The sequence below is a fragment of the Macaca nemestrina genome, chromosome 1, assembly GCF_043159975.1.
Source record: "Macaca nemestrina isolate mMacNem1 chromosome 1, mMacNem.hap1, whole genome shotgun sequence".
NCBI lineage: Eukaryota > Metazoa > Chordata > Mammalia > Primates > Cercopithecidae > Macaca > Macaca nemestrina.
In genome coordinates, this window is record NC_092125.1 from 58,391,610 (window position 1) to 58,413,551 (window position 21,942).

Here is a 21,942-nt window from a genome sequence, read left to right on the forward strand (position 1 = left end):
ACATACCGCGCATGTCTCTCTCAATCAGCAGTCACAGGGGTTCTTCCTCTGACTGCCGTTGTAGGGAATAACAGGCCGTCTCTTGGAAATGGAAATGACCCTCTCTAAGGCTATCCAAGTGAATCTGGAACACACTGCTGAGCTGGGGCAATCATGTAATTTATTGCCCAAACTCGACACTTTAGAGAGGGAAAGGAAACACTAGTGATAATTATACTGGGAACTGGAGCTTTTCTGGGCAAATCAGAATTCATAGTTACCTTACTCAAAACCTATGCTTTAAGTCAAGCCATGCCAAATACGATCTCCAAATGTAGTGAAAATCCACTCAGACATTTAGCCTGACAGTTACAGACAAACAGGTAGAATCTACTTTTTCTTTAGATTGTGATGCAATTCATAATATCAACCTTGGTCATATTACATGCTATGCCCACTCATTTTGGCACTTGACTTTTTTTCTTTTAATATAAGGCAAGTTTATGTGCTTCACACCATGTTAATCTCTACTTGAGTATGGCAAACACACAAAGTATGTATTCAATTGGTTGGAGCAATGATTTCCAAAGTGTGACATGTCCCTTACTCAAAAACCAGAAATAGGGACTACCTCAGGTGGGCTTGATTTGGGACACAGATAGTAACTCCAGAATCTACCTTCCAGCACCACTGTTTTTGAATCCTGGGTCCCCTTCCTCTCCTGTGGAAGGGTGAGTCGGCTTTACTAACATTTCAACATTATATTTTCTGAGCACTTGAGTCACATGGACCCCAGTTGGCCTGACCTTGGTGGTATGCCCAACCTTGATCCAATCACTGTGGCCAGAGAATGGAATGTGGTGATTGGCTTAGCCAAGGTGAGAGGGATGGAGTCTGCTGGACCTGAAACATGGCATGAGAAACAGACTGTTCCTTACTGTGGTGGATAGACTCATAATACTCACACGAGTGGCTGCCACGAGTCCACCTCCTGGCATTCATGCTCTTGTGCAATCCTTCCACTTAAGAATGAACATAACCTGTGTCTGGCTTCTAACCAACAGAACACAGCAAAGGTGACGGGGTATATATAATTGTTTCAAAAGATTGTAGAACCTGTCTTGCTGAAGAGTTTTTCTTTCCCTTGCTGACTTCATTAAGCAAGCAGCTGTGTTGAGGGCCTGTGTGGTAAGGGACTGAGGTCTAGGACCTGAGGCTGGCCTCCAGATAATAATAGCCAATAAGAAAATGAGGCCCTCATTCCAGTGGCCTGCAAGGAACTGAGTTCAGCCAATGACCATGTTAGTTTGGAAGAAGATATTTCCCCAGTGAAGCCTCAGATGAGAACACAGCCACAGCCACCATGTTGTAGCCTTGGAGAGAACCCAGTGAAGCTGCACCCAGACTCCTGACCTATAGACTGTGAGATGACAAATATATTGTTGAGTCTGTGATAATATTACTACACAGCAACAGGTAACTAATGCACCCACAAAAGCAAAGACAGAGTGCTGTTGTCACAGAAATGGGGAATAGATGCTGCACGGCAAAAGCAACGTCTACGTGGCCAGGCGTGGTGGCTCACGCCTGTAATCCCAACACTTTAGGAGGCCGAGGCAGGCGGATCTCAAGGTCAGGAGTTTGAGACCAGCTGGCCAATATGGTGAAACCCTGTCTCTACTAAAAATACAAAAATTAGCTGGGCGTGGTGGCATGCGCCTGTAGTCCCAGCTACTTGGGAGGCTGAAGCAGGAGAATCGCTTGAACCCAGGAGGCAAAGGTTGCAGTGAGCCAAGATTGCACCACTGTACTCCAGCCTGGGCGACAGAGTGAGACTGTCTCAAAAAAAAAAAAAAAAAAAAAAAAAAAAAAAAAAAAAGAACCTATGAAAGAATTAGACAACTTTTAAATGTAAAAATGTTCATGTAACCACCACCCAGATTAAGATAGAGAACATTCTCAGTGACCCATCAACTTCCTTCACGTCCCCTCCCAGTCCTTGCTTCAACCATTAGTTTCGTCTGCTTTTGAAATTTATCTGTAATTACAACACGCAGCATGTGTGTTGCATCCACCTGCTCTCACTCAGCATTATGTTTGTGAGATGCATCCATGCTTTCACGTGTAGCAATAGCTCATTTTCGCTACCAAATTGTATTCAACTGCAGGACCATAGCAAATTTATTTATCAATTCTACCACTGATGGACATCTAGGTTGTTTCTAATCTTAGGTTATTTTTAGGAATAATGCTGCTATACACATTCTTGTAACTATTTTTTAGTGCATTTACTCTTGGGCATGTATTTCAGAGTAGAATTACTGTCATTGGGTATATTTACAGTCAGCACTGCCAAAGAATTTTCGAAGTGTTTTTTTCCATTTACATTCCTGCAAGCAGCGTCTGAGTGTTCCAGTTGTTTTACATCCTCAATAACACTTGGTATTGACTGTTTAACATTTTTAACCATTCTAGGATATATGTAGGGAGCACAGGAACGTGACAAAAAGGAACAGACACAGTAGGGGTGTGGTGGAACTGGGCAGCACAGAAGTGCAGTAATCATAACCCCCAACCCAGGCTGGTTCAAGGGCTGGTGATGGTCAGCACAGGTCACTAAACGGATGCAAATCCCCAAGGGAAAGCCTGGAGGAGCTTAACTCTCTCCACCTCAGTGTCTGAGGACAGAGCAGGTGCTGAGCTTTCAGGGGGAGAAATGGAAAGTTAATGCCAGAAAGTAGAGAGTAGCCCCTCATCCCCTTCCCACGTGGATGACTTATTCTGATAGGTGCTGCCTGCTTGCTTACTTTCATGTCCTTCCTTCCTTCCTTCCTTCCTTCTTTCCTTCCTTCCTTCCTTCCTTCCTTCCTTCCTTCCTTCCTTCCTTCCTTCCTTCCTTTTCTTACTTCTTTCTTTATTTGAGATGGAGTCTCACTCTGTCGCTCAGGCTGGAGTGCAACAGCATGATCTCAGCTCACTGCAGCCTCCATCTCCCAGGTTCAAATGATTCTCCTGCCTCAGCCTACCGAGCAGCTGGGATTACAGGCGCCTGCCACCAAGCCCAACTAATTTTTGTATTTTTCTTAGTAGAGACGGGGTTTTGCCATGTTGGCCAGGCTGGTCTCAAACTCCTGACCTCAGGTGATCCTCCTGCCTCAGCCTCCCAAAGTGCTGGGATTAGAGGCGTGAGCCACTGCGCCCAGCCAGGTGCTGCCTTCTCGATTCCTACCCATGGGCATCTGCACACTCCTGGAGAAGATCCCCCAGTCCCACGGATTTGGCTTCTAACTTCATGGTCCCCAATCTTAGCGAGCCTTCCCAGCAGCACAATTACTTCTCCCTCCTCCTCTCCACCTCCTTCTGGGGTCCTCCCAACCTGCACTCTCTCTCCGAATCCCCCCCACTTTCTCAGGTGTCTTCAATAGAGGGTCTTGACTGCTCCTCTTTGAAAACAGGCAAGTGTTCACTTGACCCTTCATCCCTCACCTACAGCACAGTCATCTGTACCTCCCTCACCTTCCAGCAAACAGGCACCATGCTGCACAGGGGCAAAGACACAAATAAGACATGCTCCTGGTTTGCAAAACATTTGCTTTTCCTATTCCTTCCTCCAGTCCAAGGTGAAATGTTGGACCTGGCCTTCAGATCACCCCCTCCCAAATCCTCCAGGACCTTGTTCCATTAATCATCTCCACCACCATGCACTTTTATTTGTAAGCTCTCCTTTTTAACTAGTTCTCCTCTTCATCATAAAAACAGGCTCAAGAATTTCCCCCTCTATTTATGTTTAAAGTGTTTTCTTACTCCACAACCCCCTCTCTATTAACCTTCCATGCTCACTTCTAACTCTTGAAATAATCAGTCTCCCATTCCCAGCTCCTTCCTCTGCAATCTGCTCTCTCCCCCAACTATGCCTCTCAATGGTGGCCGCTTTGGAGAAGCTGTTAAATCTAAAGGATACCCTCCAGGCTTATCTGAATTAAAGAAGATAGGGGAATACCTCTTTCTGTAGTACTACACACTTTTCACCACTCTCTTTTCTTTGAAACTCTTGTCCTTGGCCTCCATGTTACTTTCCAGGCTCATACCTTTTTTAGATTCCTTTTTGGGTTCCTCCTTCTCCAGCCCCATAAACATCCATGTTCACCAAGGCTCTCCCCTAGGCTGCCACCTCTTACTCTTCACACACACTCCCGTTAGTGAACACATCCGCACTCACAGCTTTAACTACTAACTACATGCTGATTACTTTCCAAATGCATTCCCAGACTAGAACTCTCTGGAGAACTCAGACCAGTACAGTGGGGTCACATCATATCAGTATCTGACTTAATTGAATTCAAATATACTCATTCAGTAATTTTCTTTTAAACAAGATAAATAAAACAAAACAAATAGCCCAGGCCATTCCACAAAATGAGGACTGTAGTGAATGTGTCTGTGATTTCCTAAATGCCTTGCATTTCCTAAATGCCTCTGGGACAGTGAGCATTAGTAAGTGGAGAATTTCAAGAGACTCCTGGCCCCAAAACATAAGCCAACTACTTCACCTCATGCTCAACTGAAAAAAAAAAAGCCACAGTCTGTTCCAACGCTGGAGCAAAAGGTAAAAGGTACCATTCTTGCATTTGAATTTCATGCTTCAACCCAGCGCCTTCATAAGAATTTTTGGTTCCTTCTGATCCCGGCAGCAGCTGCAGCAATTCTCCTCTTCTGGGGCTCTCCCTGCCATCTCCTTTTTGCTTCCAGGATCATGGCATCGGGTGTGGCTGTTTCTTATGGCATCATCAAGGTGCTCAATGAGGCCAGGTGTGGTGGCTCATGCCTGTAATCCTAGCATTTTGGGAGGCTGAGGTAGGTGGATCACCTGAGGTCAGGAGTCCCAGACAAGCCTGACCAATATTGTGAAACCCTGTCTCTACTAAAAATACAAAACTTAGCCAGGCGTGATGGCGCGTGCCTGTAATCCCAGCTACTCGGGAGGCTGAGGCATAAAAATTGCTTGAACCTGGGAGGTGGAGGTTGCAGTGAGCCGAGATCGCACCACTGCACTCCAGCCTGGATGGCAGAGCAAGACTCTGTCTCAAAAACAAAAAAAAAGGAGAAAAAGAAAAAAGAAAAAAAAAAAAGGTGTTCAATGACATGATAACAAGAAGGAGCACAAGTCTTCAACAGCAGAGGAGGTGAAGACACGTAAGAAGGTCGTGCTCTCTGCCTGAGTGGGGACGAGATCATTATCCTTGAGGAGGGCAGGGGGACCCTGGCAGGTGAAGTGGGGTAGGCTGTTGACGACTCCTACACCACAATTGTCAAGATGCTGCCAGACAAGGACTGCCACTATGTCCTCTGTGACGCAACCTATGAGACCAAAGAGAGCCAAGAGGAGGACCTGGTGTTTATCTTCTGAGCACCTCAGTCTGCACCCCTAAGAGTAGAATGATCTACGGCAGCTCCAAGGATGCCATCAAGAAGAAGCTGACAGGGATCCTGCATGAATTACCAGCAAATGTCTATAGGAGGTCAAGGACCACTGTACCAGGCAGACAAGCTAGGGGCAGCACTGTCATCTCCTGCAGGGCAAGCTTTGGTGAGCCCCCTCAGGCCTCCTGCCTGGAGCATCTGGCAGCCCCAGACCTGCCCTTGGGGATTGCAGGCTGCCCCCTTCCTGCCAGCTGGGACGGGCTGGGGGGCTTCCAACAGAGGGAGGGCAATCCCTTCACCGCAGTTAACCTAAGTTAGGAGTTAACCTAGTAAATCAGTTTGAGTAAGATTATTATAGCTCCCACTACAGCAACAGACACCTTTTTTGTGCTCAATGAATGTTATTGAATTAAGTTGAAGCAACATACAGAAAGATTTCAAGGGATGGAAAAGCACACAGTTTGGCAGAAAATACCAAGTAACTTCAGTATTGTGGAGGTGTGAAATGTGAGGTGGGGATTAGGGAAGCAAGGGGACAGGAAAGAGGTGGCTGAAGGTGTTCTGGACAGGTGGGCAGGGCCTGCTTGCCACATATATCCCCATGCTAGGCTATGACATCTGTATCCCCAGAATATAGGGCCTATGTGCTAAGCTAAGGACTGAAAATTTCATTCGAGAATTTCTGAGAAGATTTGCAGTGTTTCAAGAGAGAAGGTGACAAGATAAGATTTACACTTCAGAATGCCTGACACTGAGTAGAGAAGAGATTAATATGGAAAGAGAATACAGACAAGGAGACCCTTTAGGAAGCTGATGAGAAGTGACCTCCACAAGTGATGAGGAAAAATAAAGACACAGCTGTTAAATCCTTAAGGCAGTTTTAAGGAAAATAGCCTTAAATTAAAACCCTTAGATAACATGTCCAGTAAACTGAGGATTTGCTGCTTTGCCAAGATTAATATCATAAAGTATGTATTCCTTCAACTCCTCTTCATGTTACATTGTCACCATACCTTAACACATTATTTTCTCCATTCATATGTCTGAATAAATACCCTTTTCTCTTTCCCAAACCCCAACCTCTCTGAGCTCTTCTCCCAGCCCTCCTGCTGATCCTGAGATGGAATTTCTGCAGTGAACTTTCTTTCTTTTTTTTTTTTTTTTTTTTTTTTTTTTGAGACGGAGTCTCGCTGTGTCGCCCAGGCTGGAGTGCAGTGGCCGGATCTCAGCTCACTGCAAGCTCTGCCTCCCGGGTTTTTACGCCATTCTCCTGCCTCAGCCTCCCGAGTAGCCGGGACTACAGGCGCCCGCCACCTCGCCCGGCTAGTTTTTTTTTGTATTTTTTAGTAGAGACGGGGTTTCACCGTGTTAGCCAGGATGGTCTCGAACTCCTGACCTCGTGATCCGCCCGTCTCGGCCTCCCAAAGTGCTGGGATTACAGGCTTGAGCCACCGCGCCCGGCCAACTTTCTTTCTTTGATACCTTCTTCCTCCCTCTTCCCTGACTTCCTTTTGTTTAAAAGCATGAATGCTCATATCTACTCTGAGCTGAATTTTTTTCTTCTTGAGCCTTCTAGAGTCAGTCTTAAGCCAGCCTTGAGCCTCGTCCCTTATGCCTTTTCCTACCAGCCTTTCTTTCTTCCTGTCTAATCTCACAAAAGAGCAACTCACTCATAGTACCCACCATCCACTTCCTCCCTAATTAACCATGTAATCTGGCCTTGACACTCCAGGAATCTGTCCTCCTGAAGTCCCTTACGTCCTAGCAGGATGAAGCATGTGCAAAACAACGCACCCCAAGGCAGTGGCAGAACAGTGCAAATAAAGGACAGAGAAAAATGAGGCAGGAACACAAGAAGGAGTTGGCGTATGACACGCGTCTTGGAAGAAGGGCCACCTCGTTCTCACAGGCTACAAAAGGCTAACTCAAATTAATTTAGGCAAAAAAAAAAAAAAAAGGGAATGTATTGTCCCCAGCAGAAGAGAAATCCAAGGAGGGATCTCAGGGTTTCACTGATGCCTATCAGGGCACATTCCTGAAATCCCTTGACTCCTTGGCCCTGCTCCCGCGTTGAGTTTGTTCTCCGACAGGTTTTGCCACACCGTAGAATAAATGGTCGTGGCAGCTCCAGGCTCACACAGCCTCACAGCCTCCAGGTTCACACAGACAGTCACGGTCTTTCCCCAAATGCTCACATCAACCCCGGAAAAAGGCTGGCTGCTCAGCTTAGCTCACATGCTTCCTCCACAGCTTCCAAAAAAAGGAGAGGGTGTGACACGGAAGGAATAACCAGCAAGTATGATAGGATTTTAGCAAGAGAATACTTGGAGGGAATTGAGAGACAGAGATGGTGATTGCCAGGGCGTATTTGGAGAATATGCATTCCCATGCATAGGGAGAAGGATTCGAAGAGAAGTTGTCACTGAAAAAGATGTTGGGAATGAAACCGAGGCCTAGAATGTCATTCTAAAGTTATATGTGTGATTTTCTTTCCCTTGCCGGAAGTGGGGGGATTGTTTATTTTTAGGCATCAGACACACACTGATGGCTATTAAGCAGGACAATGACCAAGTGTAACTGAGGCTTTAGAAAAAAAAGTTGATGGCGATATCAAGTAAAATGGATAGAGGAAGATATTCCTGAAAGAACAAGGAACCACAGAAACCAAGAAACAGTAACGTTCCTAGACTGCTGTAGGTAGAAGGGTCATCTCTTACGGAGGCACAATGATGCCTTCTCGAATAGGAAAAGGGGTAACTACTTGTGGAAAGACAGTAGAGTAAGATAGCAGAATCTTGATCCTGAAGATTTATGGTTAAGGATGGTGGGGAAAGATAGTTCTAGTAATAGAATCCTCGTAGCACATCAGTGCAGTCATACTGGCTGTGTAAACATTAAAATACTTCTGGGCCGGGCGCATTCAAGACCAGCCTGGCCAACATGGTGATACCTCGTCTCTGCTAAAAATACAAAAAGTTAGCCAGGCATGGTGGGCAACTGTAATCCCAGCTACTTGGGATGCTGAGGCAGAAGAATCATTTGAACCCAGGAGGCAGAGGTTGCAGAGAGCTGAGATTGCACCATTGCACCCTAGCCTGGGCAACAAAAGCAAAACTTCATCTTAAAAACAAAATTAAATAAATAAATAGAAAATAAAATACTTCTACTTCTGTATCGGTTGGTAAATAGCCGATACCCTAACATACCCTCCCATGGTCACTGCCTCTTTAACCCCAGTCCCAGGACCCAGAAACTTCATGTTCCAGCAACTACAGCATTGAGCCTGGTGGTGGGGTGGTGGGATGGGGGACGGAATTCAGAACCTGCTGCATTATACCATAGCCCAGGTCCTGTGCGCAGACTGGTTGATGCCTGCACCATACTGATTGTTCAATATTTGGGATCTAAGTCCTAGGTGAGAGCAGACCTCTCATGGAGAAAAATTCCTAAACTATTTCCCTAAACCTGGAAAGTGTTGGGAAGGTTGGGCCACCAAAGAGCAGTTAACCAATGAGGAGCTGCATATTCATGAATGGGCTACATACCCTTGTGATGTTGTGATTTATGTAAGAACTATGTATTTGGTCCTTGTCCCAGTTTCCTGGCACACACAGCTCCTAAAATTCTTGGAATCTCTGCAGGGATAAGTATTTTTGTATGCTAATGAGATGGTTGATGGTTGGGGACTCTGGTAGCCTCCCAAAGGGGGCTGGTTGCCAAGGGAACCAACCATGTGATTGGATGGTTGGAACTTTTATCTCCACCCCACCTTCACCTCCAGGGAGCGGGAGAGAGAGTACTGATGGCTGAGTTATTCACTAATGGCCAATGATGTAATCAATTGTGTCTTTGTAATGAAGCCTCTGTAAAAACTCAAAGGACAGGGCTCGCAGAGCTTCCAGGCTCCTGGACGTGTGAAGGTGTCTGGAGGGTGGAGCACCTGGGAGCACATGGAAGGAAGCTCTGTGTTCCTCTCCACCTGCCTTGCCCTGTGCATCTCCTCATCAGGCTGCTCGTCTGCAGCCTTTATTAACATAACAAGCCAGTAAATGTGAGTAACTGTTTCCCTGAGTTGTGAGACATCCTAGCTAATTAATGGAACCTGAGAAAGGGGTCCTGGTAACTTGATTTATAGCCTGTAGGTTGGAAGCATAGGTGGGCTGGGCACAATGGTTCACACCTGTAATCCCAGCACTTTGGGAGGCCAAGGTGGGTGCTGAGTTCCGGGAGTTTGTGACCACCCTGGGCAACGTAGTAAGACCCCCATCTCTATAAAAAATAAAAAATTAGCCAGGCATGGTGGCACGTACCTGTGGTCCTAGTTACTCAGGAGGCTGAGGTGGAAGGATCACTTGAGCCCAGGAGATTGAGGCTGCAGTGAGCCAACACTGTACTCATCCTGGGCAACAGAGTAAGACCCTGTCTCAAAAAAAAAAAACAAAAGCAAACACACAAACCCAGAAGTACAGGTGACAACATGCTATGGACTTGCAATTGGCATCTGAAATAGGAGCAGTCTGTGGGACGGAGCCCTTAACCCGCAGGATCTGATTCTAACTCCAGAATTAAATTGAATCATAGGACAGCCCGTTGGTGTCTGCTGGGGAATTGCCTGGTTGGTGGGGGAAGAAACCCCACACGTTTTGGTGACTGGGGAGCTCTGTGCTGTGGGGGGTATGAATAGGAAAACACTTTGTTTTTCACTAGCTCTTATACCCTTCTGTGGAGCTCACTGTCTGTGGCAGTCAGACTTTGCATTATTGTTCATTTTTAGCTGGGACTAGGATCCTCACCAGCAAATTTCATGCTGGGAAATTATCAGCATTATCTGTCATCCTTTTACCCTGCCCTAGGGAACCATGATATTTAAGCAAAAGTAAACATAAAAAGGAAGATGAGCAGCTAACTCGGATTTGCCGCTGGATTACTCTACATTTAACCAAATCACAAAAGAGATTAGAGAGCTTCCGTCTGACCCAGAAAAAGCACAAAACCAAAGTGGAGAGTGACGGTATCATCTATTTATAACCATCATCTTTCGAGATACTGAATTTTGTGAAAGGCCAAATGTTTTAGGAAAAAGCCAAGGATGGCAAGAAGCAAATGAATATAAGTGGCTTCTGCCTTCTTTGTCTGTTCATTTAGCAAAGTATTCTGAATGAATTTTGACCTCAAGGAAACATCTTAGGCTTTTAATATTCAGTCCAGAAATATAAACATTCTTTAACCCTGGTCTCATGATTGATATTTTGTGGTGCATTTTTATTTTTAGAAAGGCATTTAAAAGATAAGAGAGGCCAGGCATGGTGGCTCAGGCCTATAGTACCAACATTTTGGGAGGTTGAGATGCGAGAAGCGCTTGAGTCCAGAGGTTCAAGATCAGCCTGGGCAACAAAGTGAGACATTGTCTGTACAAAAAAAATTAAAAATAAAAATTAGTCAGGCATGGTGGTGTGTATCTATACTCCCAGCTACTCAGGAGGCTGAGGTGAGATGACTGCTTGAGCTCAGAGGTTGAGGATGCAGTGAGCTGTGACTGTGCTACTGCACTCCAGCCTGGGCAATGGAGTAAGACCACATCTCAAAAAAAAAAAAAAAAAAAAAAGGATAAGAGAAAAACAGGTCAGTGTTGACTCACTAAGGTAAGCAGTATAGCCATGTGACTCACCATTTCCAATTCTAGATCTATACTCAAAAGAATTAGAAACAGGTTTTCAAATAAAAACGTGTACATGAAACATTCATGGTAACACTATTCACAATTGCCAAAAGGTGGAAACAACCCAAATATCCATCAACTGATGATGGGATAAGCAAACGGTAATACCCCCCAAAAATGGAATATTATTCAGCCATATAAAGGATGAAATGCTGATACGTGCTACAGTGTGGATGAACTGTGAGAACAGTATACTAAGTGAAAGAAGCCAGTCACAAAAGACCACATATTGTTCAATTCTGTTTGAAACTTCCAGAATAGGCAAATCCATGGAGAGAGCAAAGCTGGAGGGAGGAGAAAAACAGGGAAGACTGCTCAATAGGTGTGAGGTTTCCCTTTGGGGTGATAAAACTACCCTGGAATTAGATTGTGGTGATGATTGTACAGCATTGTGAATGTAGTAAATGCCACTCAATTGTACACTTTAACATGGTAAAATTGGTACATTTTATGTTTTACGTTGTACCACAGTAAAAAAAAAAAAAAAAAAATTTGGCCAGGCGCGGTGGCTCATGCCTGTAATCCCAACATTTTGGGAGGCCGAGATGGGCAGATCACGAAGTCAGGAGTTCGAGACCAGCCTGAACAACATGGTGAAACCCCCTCTCTACTAAAAATACAAAAATTAGCTGGGCGTGGTGGCATGTGCCCGTAGTTTCAGCTACTCAGGAGGCTGAGGCAGGAGAATCACTTGAACCTGGGGGGTAGAGATTGCAGCGAGCCAAGATCGCATCACTATACTCCAGTCTGGGTGACAGAGCGAGACTCTGTTGCAAAAAAAAGGAAGGAAGGGAGGGAGGGAGGGAGGGAGGGAGGAAAGAAAAAAATTTTAATTTTCATTTATTTTTGTTTTATTTTGTTTTGAGACAAGGTCTCACTCTGTCGCCCAGGCTAGAGTGCAGTGGTGCGATCTTGGCTCACTGCAGCCTCCACCTCCGGGTTCAAGTGATTCTCCTGTCTCAGCCTCCTGAGTAGCTGGGACTACAGGCACCCACCATCGTGCCCGGGTAACTTTTTTTATTTTCAGTAGAGATGAGGTTTCACCAAGTTGATCCGGCTGGTCTCGAACTTCTGACCTCAGGTGATCCACCTGCCTCGGCCTCCCCAAAATCCCCAAAAATCAATTTAGGGATTACAGGCATAAGCCACTGCTTCCGGCCTGCCTCTGGTTTTAAATGCAAGCTTATAATGAAGTACAAGCCAAAAATGCTTCAAGTAAAATCGTTTGACAGCCACAGATTATTACTTGAAACCTGCTGGAGTGACCAGTTCTCAGGACTGGAAGTTGTGGAAATGACCAAGTAAGGAGGATGGTTTTGTGTACGTGGAGCTCATCACTGAAATCAACACAGAGTTTCCCTACATTTAATGTCAGGTCACCTACACATGTGCATGTGGTAAATATATACATCATTACATTGTGCACTGCCAGGAACAGAAATATCTAATTTCTTTTCGGTAGAAAATACAGAAAATTCTTTCACAAAAACAGAGAAAAGGAAAAGAAAAAAACATACAATTTTGGGTTTCCTATGAATTTCTGAGTAGAAAAACAACATCTAAGGTTACTATTTTAAAATCGAATTAGATAATTTTTTATGACGGGAAACTATCCAAACAATGACACCTTACTTCCTGTAAACTATGAGTAAATTCCACACATTCCCATGTTTACATAACCAGAGCCCAGGGCTACAATTCCCACATCTTAGTCACATAAATGTGTGTTTCTTTTATCATTAGAAAATAAACATGCTTTATATTCTGAGGTCTAACTTAATGGTTTGAACAATATGTAAAAGACTAAGCAAACTAAACTATGTGAAACATTAACACTCCAGAAAGGTTTACATGTTCCCAGTTGACTTCCACTTTTACTGAGACATCACTGCTGAATAACTGAAAGGCTCTCAAAAAACTCCAATCTAATTTTGTATTATTAATCTCAACATCTTTCCTAACAAAGTTTTTTCATCACTGGAAACATGGCAACCCTTTTCCCTTCCTAGCCTAGAAGCAGCAATGAATTGACACAAGACACTGCTCTGAAATCACAAACAAGTTTGGGATTTCTTAAGCTGAAAGGAAAAGGGAAAGGCTTTTTAAAGCAGCATTGCCCAAAAGGAGTTCCCTGGAACACTCAGAACACCAGTCCCCTGAGATAGTCATTGACATATGGCCGAGGTCTGATAATTGCCATCCATATCTTGCCATCCATATCTGACCCTCTTGGAGGGTCACAGAAGTTCACACAATCAAGATCCTGCTTACCCTTGTTTAACTCTACGTCCCCATACTTATTTGACCACTCCTTTTTTCTAGTAACATGATTAACATTCCACAGGCACTTCGGGCATTGCTGGTTGGGTCAGTTCTGTTAAATTTATGGCCTGGTATTCTGGACAATCATTGTCTGAGTCAATCCTGAGAAACAACCTGGTTTGTCAGATGTCAAGATGTTTTGATGTTTCTTCAAGATGTTTGATTTTGCAAAGTCATGATAACTCCACACCGGCAGAAAGCACATGTGTCAATCTTTTTTGTCCCTCATCCAGTTTTTTTCTGGCCTGTTAGCACCTCCAAGTCCCTTTGGTAGAAAATGTTTTTTCTGAGATGCAGGGCGACTGGTCTGACTACCAATTTTCTCTTTGATATCTACCTGAGGGAGTTGCCAAAATGCCATTACAAAAAAAAAAGGAAGGCACCCCTATTTTCCACCCACACTGCTTTCCTGTCATAGAATATGCAGATAGGCCTGATCTGTCACCATACTTAAGAGCTCCATCTCTGGAGTCACAATGCCTGGGTTCAAATTCCAGGCTTCACTGCTTCACAGGTATGTTACACTGGGCAAATTGCTTTGCCCCTCTGAGCCACAGTTTTTTCATCTGTAACATAGGAGAACAATAAAAGTACCCACCTTTTAAAGAAAAGATTAAAAATGAAAATGCTTGTGCTGGGCACTTAACAAATATTGATAACTACTATTTCTCATTCCTCTGATCCCCTTCGTAGCTAATGTAGTTTTAACAGCCAGGACAGAGGACAGAGGAAATGGAAACCATAGGGGAAGAGGAAGAAGGACGCCCGCAGATGTTTTAGTTATATTTACACTGTGAGATGCAGAAGACAGAGAGACGAAAGCAGAGATCAGAGCTTCAGAGCCTAGAGTAACAGGTGAGTCCCAGACTGAAAAAGAAAATCCTGATCTAAAAGAACAGGCCTCCATTTATGAGACCCTGCCTAGCGCTTCAATATTCATCATGCCAAAAGCTTCGGTTCAAGCCCCGTGGGATGTATGTGGCTTCTTTCTATTCAACAGCCACCATATGCCACTATAACAAAGGAGTACGGAGCTGATGGGTTAACACAAATTCAGTCACCATCACTAGGGCTACATTCCCCCAATTCTCTGACACACCTGCCAACTATGGGAGGGCAAACAGAACTGAGTCCCTTGATCTATTTGGTAGAAGAAGTGAATGCTCAATAAATATTTGTTGAATAAATAAATGTCTGAATGAAAGACAATAAGGTAAGCACATGAATAACTGAGGGTAAAGAAACAGAGTGACTATTAGTTTTCAAACAATTTCTATTTATCTTTTAGGACAAGAATAGGCAAACTTTTTCTGTAAACACCCAAATAGTGAATATTTTAAGCTTTGTGGTTCATATGATCTCTGTTGCAACTACTCACCTCTGCACTGTAGTTTGAAAGCAGCCATAGACAATATGTCAATGGACACGGCTGTGTTCCATTAAAAGTTTACGTACGTACACAGAAATCTGAAGTTTGCACAATTTTCATGTCACAAATTCTTTTTTTCCCCACCCGTTTAAGAATGTAAAAATCGGCCGGGCGCGGTGGCTCACACCTGTAATCCCACCACTTTGGGAGGCCGAGGCAGGTGGATCACGAGGTCAGGAGATTGAGACTATCTTGGCTAACACGGTGAAACCCTGTCTCTACTAAAAATACAAAAAAAAAAAAACTAGCCGGGCGTGGTGGCAGGCGCCTGTAGTCCCAGCTGCCTGGGAGGCTGAGGCAGGAGAATGGCGAGAATCCAGGAGGCGGAGCTTGCAGTGAGTCGAGATCACGCCACTGCACTCCAGCCTGGGCGACAGAGCGAGACTCTGTCTCAAAAAAAAAAAAAAAAAAAAGAATGTAAAAATCATTTGGCTTACAAGTCACGTAAAAACAGGTGACAGGCAGAGGTGACCCTTGAGTTACAGTTTGCGGGCCCCTGCTTTAGAAAATAAGCAAGACTGGACGCAGTGGCTCACGCCTGTAATCCCAGCACTTTGGGAGGCCGAGGGAAGTGGATCACCTGAGGTCAGGAGTTCGAGACCAGCCTGACCAACATGGAGATACCCCGTCTCTACTGAAAATACAAAATTAGCTCAGTGTGGTGGTGCATGCCTGTAATCCCAGCTACTCAGGAGGCTGAGGTAGGAGAATCGCTTAAACTCAGGAGGCAGATGTTGCAGTGAGCCGAGATCGTGCCATTGCACCCCAGCCTGGGCAACAAGAGTGAAACTCTGTCTCAAAAAAAAAAAAAGAAAAGAAAAGAAAAAAGAAAGAAAATGATAAGTAGATGAGGAGGTAGGGAGACAACAAAATATTTATTGAGCATTTACTGTGTGCCAAGGACTATGTTAAGTGCTGCTGAGAATGTAGCAGGGAAGACAAACAGGCTGAGTCCCTTCCCTTAGGAAGCACATGTTTTAAACAGGACAACCTGATTACAAACAAGATAATTGCAGACTGGGTGCTTGGTATGGAGGAAACAAACAGGATAATGAAATTGACCAGGGGAGGTCATTTTAGAGAGGCAAGAGGCTCAGTGCTTTCTCATACATGACCACATTCAACCTGCTAAACACCCTGTGGAGCATCATCCCTATTTTAGAGACGGGAAAATGATGTCTGAAACCTCGCAGCTGGTCACTAAAGAAGCCAGGCAGCAAACCCAGGGCCTGTCTGCAAGTGCTGTGCTCTGTGGGTGGCTGGAGAGATTAGCTAGGTAAGGGGTCAGGAGTCACAGGTCCAAATCCTCACTCCATGCTTCACTCCTTAAAGCTTCAGTTTCAAAGATGGAAAAAGAAGATAATCGGGATGGTCGTGAACATTATGTAAGAACCTATGGGCTGGGAGCGGTGGCTCACGCCTGTAATCCTAGCACTTTGGGAAGCCAAAGTGGGCGGATTGCCTGAGCTCAGGAGTTTGAGACCAGCCTGGCCAACATGACGAAATCCTGTCTTTACTAAAAATACAACAACAACAAAAAATTAGCCAGTGGTGGTGGCATACACCTGTAATTCCAGCTACTCTGGGGGCTGAGGCACGAGAATCACTTGAACCCGGGAGGTGGAGGTTGCAGTAAGCTGAGATCGCACCACTGCACTCCAGCCTGGGTGACAGAGTAAGACTCTGTCTCAAAAAATAATAATAATAAAAATAAAAAAGGCTGGCGCAGTGGCTCACGCCTGTAATCCCAGCACTTTGGGAGGCTGACGCAGGCGGATCGCCTGAGGTCAGAAGTTTCACACCAGCCTGGTCAACATGGTGAAACCCCGTCTCTACTAAAAATACAAAACTTAGCTGAGCATGGTGGCAGGTGCCTGTAGTCCCAGCTATTCAGGAGGCTGAGGCAGGAGCTTGAAGCCAGGAGGTAGAGGTTGCAGTGAGCCAAGATCATGCCATTGCACTCCAGCCTGGGCAACAAGAGTGAGACTCTGTCTCAAAAAATAAAAGAACCTATGAAAAAATTAGACAACAGTGCCTGGCACACAGCAGATGTCCCGTGAATGTTTAGAATCTATTCTATTTTTTCCCAAGTAATCCTAGTTGTCCTCTTCATCTGCAGTGTGCCATCCTTGACTAAGGCAACCCCAAACTATCGTGTATTCTGGCTCCCCAGTTGGCACTGTCTACGTTTAATTTTGATTACAATCAATCTGAGTTGCTCATAGCATGTGCTTTGCAAACTAAGCATGGAAGGCTGTGCGGGGAGGTTTCATACTGCAGGAGTCAACCTCACCCACAAAACAAGGCAGCCAAGTTTGGAGATTGCCACGCCTCACCAGAGTTAGAGCTTGGAAATGGTCTTATGTCAGGATTTTCATTTGAAAATGATAAACAGGCTGGGCATAGTGGCATAGTGGCTCATGCCTGTAATCGCAATACTTCAGGAGGCCAAGGCTGGAAGATCCCAATGTCAGTAATATTCTTGTTTCACCATTGTCTATATTTATCTTATATTTAACAAAATCTAAAAGGTGATATGACTAGGAAGCTATGCAGTAGTAAAGACTATATACAATATTTTTTAGTCTAAATTTTAAAAGTTGAGTCAGGTACAGTGGGCTCACACCTGTAATTCGGCACTTTGGGAAACTGAGTCAGGAGGATCACTTGAGGCCAGGAGTTTGAGACTCGCCTAGCCAATATAGCAAGATCTTGTCTCTACAAAAACTTTTTAAAAAAATTAACTGCAATCCCAGCACTTTGGGAGGCCGAGGCAGGCGGATCATGAGGTCAGGAGTTCAAGATCAGCCTGGCCAATGTGGTGAAATTCCATGTCTACTAAAAATACAAAAATTAGCCGGGCGCGGTGCCTCACACTTGTAATCCTGGCACTTCGGGAGGCTGAGATGGGTGAATCACGAGGGCAGGAGTTCAAGACCAGCCTGGCCAACATGGTGAAACCCTATCTCTATTAAAAATACAAAAATTAGCCAGGCATGCTGGTGCATGCCTGTAATCCCAGCTACGCAGGAGAATTGCTTGAACTTGGGAGGCAGAGGTTGCAGTGAGCTGAGATCATGCCACTATGTTCCAGCCTGGGCTACAGAGCAAGACTCTGTCTCAAAAAAAAAAAAAAAAAAAAATTAGCTGGTATGGTAGCATGTACCTGTAGTCCCAGCTACTCGGAGGCTGCAGCAGGATTGCTTGAACCCAGGAGTTCAAGGCTGCAGTAAGCCATGACTGTGCCACTGCACTCCAGCCTGGGCAACAGAATAAAACTCCATCTCTAAAATAAAAATAAAAAATAAAAAGTTGGAGCTCCACTCTGCACTGATAATCAGAATTGTGGCTCATGGCTATCTTGAGAGAGAGGTATCAGGGAAGACAGCTTTCCACAGGCATTCAAAGGACACAGTATTTAATTACCAAACAAGTGACCGTGACACGTATACAAATAACTTAAAACATATGTTGTTTCCTGAAGTTCTTAGGAGGAAAAAAACATACAACTATGAGATGAAATTTTTAAATTAATGCTATTATTTACTCATGATCAAGATGGTACTTGTGGGCAAGAAGTGGAAGAAAGAATATATTAATAAAGAATGTAATCACATCCTGAGAGTGATGAAAAAATAAGAAAAAATTTAAAATATTAAAATTTTTTTTAAAAATACAATCATTTAGCAAATAGCATAAGATATGAGACTTAGGGAGGTCTAAGAAAAAACACAAGGACCTTGAATATTAATGGTAGTCCGAAGCACTTTTACTGAAAAATGATTGAGTGTGAAAATGATACAACTATCCGACAGGTATTTATCTATAATACCAGCAATGCTGAATGTGAAACACCATAGAAATGTCCAGAGACTCAAGGTTTTCCGTCCTTTCAAAGTGTATCACCACCAGTCAGAGTCCCCACAGAGAAGTAGATGGCATATTCAACTCTGCATAATTCCAAGAGGATTTAATAAAGAGGCTATTTGTAAATATAGACAGGGTACAGAAAACCCCAAGGAAAAGTGCAGGTTCCTGGGGCTGGCAAGCAGCGTGTCTATTCCAAGGCCTCAAGGGTGCAGCAAGGGAGTGGTCATGGGGACCCTGACATGCATGTAGAGAGGACGTGCTGAGAGAACCAGTGACCTTCTACTTGAGGACACAGCCAAGCTGTCTACCTTCCCTCCATCTGCTGAGGCTCCCAGCTGGTCAAACCCAAGCGGAAGCCAGAGGATCCTTTGGTGTGGTTCATAAGGGCCAGACTGCCCCAGGAGAGGTCAGGGTGGAGTAGTGTGGAGAGGGGAAAGGGAGGGACAAAAGGAAGATTTCCAATCTTTCCAGGTTCAATTATTGGACCTGTCTGAGATACATAAATGGGAAAAAAAACCAGAAAGAATGCCTTTCTGGTGTGCTGGAAATCTTCTGTTTGTGCGTGTGTATGTGTGTGTGTGTGTATCTCTCTCTATATATATGTGTGTGTGTATGTGTATACATATATATGTATATATGTGTGTGTGTATCTATAGATGTGTGTGTGTGTGTGTGTATATAGAGAGAGAAAACGAGAGAGAGAGAAAAAACAAAGAATGCCTTTCTGGTGTGCTGGAAACCTTTTGTTTGTGTGTATGTGTGTGTATATACATATGCGTATATATGTGTGCGTGTGTATATATATACATACACAAACGTACACACACACACACACACACATATATATAGAGAGAGAGAGAGGGAGAGAGAGAGAGATGGAGTCTTGCTCTGTCACCAAGGCTGGAGTTCAGTGGCGCTATCTCGGCTCATTGCAACCTCTACCTCCCGGGTTCAAGTGATTCTCTTGAACAAGTAGCTGGGATTACAGACTCCCACCACCACGCCCAGTTTATTTTTGTATTTTTAGTAGAGAGGGGGCTTTCACTATGTTGGTCGGGCTCGTCTTGTACTCCTGACCTCAAGTGGTCCGCCCGCCTTGACCTCCCAAAGTGCTAGGGTTACCGGCATGAACCACTAAGCCTGGCCTGTATATTTTAAAAACAAAAAATTCCCTTGACCTTTGTATTGGTTTCCTGTGGCTATAGTAAAAACTGAGTGGCTTAAAATAACAGATGCCCGTAATCCCCGCAGTTTGGGAGGTCAAGGCAGGCAGATCACTTGAACTCAGGAGTTCGAGACTAGCCTGGGCAACATGTTGTGAAACCTCATCTCTATAAAAAATACAAAAATTAGCCGGGTGTGGTGGCTGGTCTCCCAGCTACTCAAGACTGAGATAAGTTGGATTGCTCGGGACCAGGAGGTCAAGGTTGCAGTTAGCCGTGATCACGCCCCTGCACTTCAGCCTGGGTAACAGAGCAAGACCTTGACTCAAAAAAAAAAAAAAGAAAAAAAAAAAACCCAGACATTTATTCTTTCCTATTTATAGAGACCAGAAGTCCTAAATCCAGCTATTAGTATATATTCTCGGGCTCTTCCAGCTCCCGGTGGCTGTTGGCGTTCCTCGGCTTGTGACTACATCACTCCAGCCTCTGCCTCTGTGGTCACATTGCTTCCTTCCCTCCTTTGTGTCTTCTCTTCTCCTGTCTGTCTCAAATCTCCCTCCACCGAGGACATTTGTCATTGGATTTAGGGCCCATTGGATAATCCAGGATAATTTCCTCATCTCAAGATTCTTAATTGAATTGTATCTGCAAAGACTCTTTTTCCAAATAAAGTAACATTCATAGGTTCAGATAATTCCTGGATTATCTTTATGTGGCTATAAGAAGTCATAGATTGCCAATTAATAAATGTAAAAGTGATGATAGAATTGGAAAACCACAAGTTTGCAGCCACCACTGAAACTACTGTCTCAGGCAAGGATCATCTAAGATGCTGAAACTATTGGGTGAAAGGTCACTGGAGAAAAGGATAGTCACATACAAACTATCACCCAACATATTACTTATTAATTAGAAAAGGGATAGGTACCTTTACAATGAAAAAGTCTAGTGAAAGCTGCCTAAACCAAACGAGCAGGCCTTGTGCTGACATCATCTGACGTGATTCACTGAGAAGAACCCAACATCAACAAAAATGTATAATCTGAATCTACTCATGAGGAAACAGTCAAAGCCAAATCAACAGACATTCTGCAGAATAACTGATGTGGACTCTTCAAAAATATCAGTATCAAGATATTCCCAAAACAGTGCAGGGAAGGCATTAAGATTAAAGCCATGACAACTGGATGCAATGCCTGATTTTGAACTAGATCCGGGAATCAAAAAAAAAAAAAAAGAGCTATGAAGAGCAAATATAGACTGTATGTTAGGTAATGGTATAAAACCAAGGTTAAATTTCTTTAAGTAATAATTATATTATGATTATGTAGGAAAATATTCTTATTCTTCAGTTACTTAACTGTAAAGGCCACTGTGACTGCATCTTACTTTCAAATGGTTTAGGAAGGGGGTTTGGGAGGGAGAACCAGTGTTAATACAGCAAAATGTTAACTGGTGAATCTAGATAAAAACAATACAAGACTACTCACCTTGCTTACAGCATCGCTCACAATATGACCCCTGCCTACCTTTCTATGGGTGTTTCTGAAGATTCCTCTTCATATAATCTGTCCTCCAGCCAAACTGGGTTTCTCAGGTTGCTTTGCATTTTTCTGCTTCCCTCCCCTCCTACCTTTCTCAGACATGCCCTCTGCTTGGAATGTTGCCTTCCAGAGATTAGTACCCTCCTAACTCAGTACATGTGTCTATCAAAACACTAACACTAACTCTAACAGCCCCACCCATCTCACAGGATCCTCTGAATCTTTCTCTCTATTCAGTGACTATGACTTTGTGCTGCCTTCAAGGCATTACTATTTCATTCTATGCCAAAAATACTCATCCAAAGGCCAGTCCTACACACAAGCTCCAGGGGGATCTCTAAACACCCTAAAATCATTGCAAAATCATGTGGGCCCACACACGCACACGTGTGTGTGTGTGTGTACACACACTATGTGCAGTTTTGGGAGGAAAGAGGACACACATGCTTCTCCAGATTTTCAAATCTTCCATGACCCCAAAAAAGTAATTTAATT

The 21,942-nt window shown here is 44.1% G+C and overlaps 1 long non-coding RNA gene across 3 annotated transcripts in view; it reads right to left on the minus strand.

Moving 5' to 3' along the window:
- Window positions 1-21,942, minus strand: part of LOC105484687 (uncharacterized) — a 135,213-nt gene that overhangs the window by 81,364 nt on the left and 31,907 nt on the right. The gene's annotated exons all lie outside the window — the stretch shown is intronic.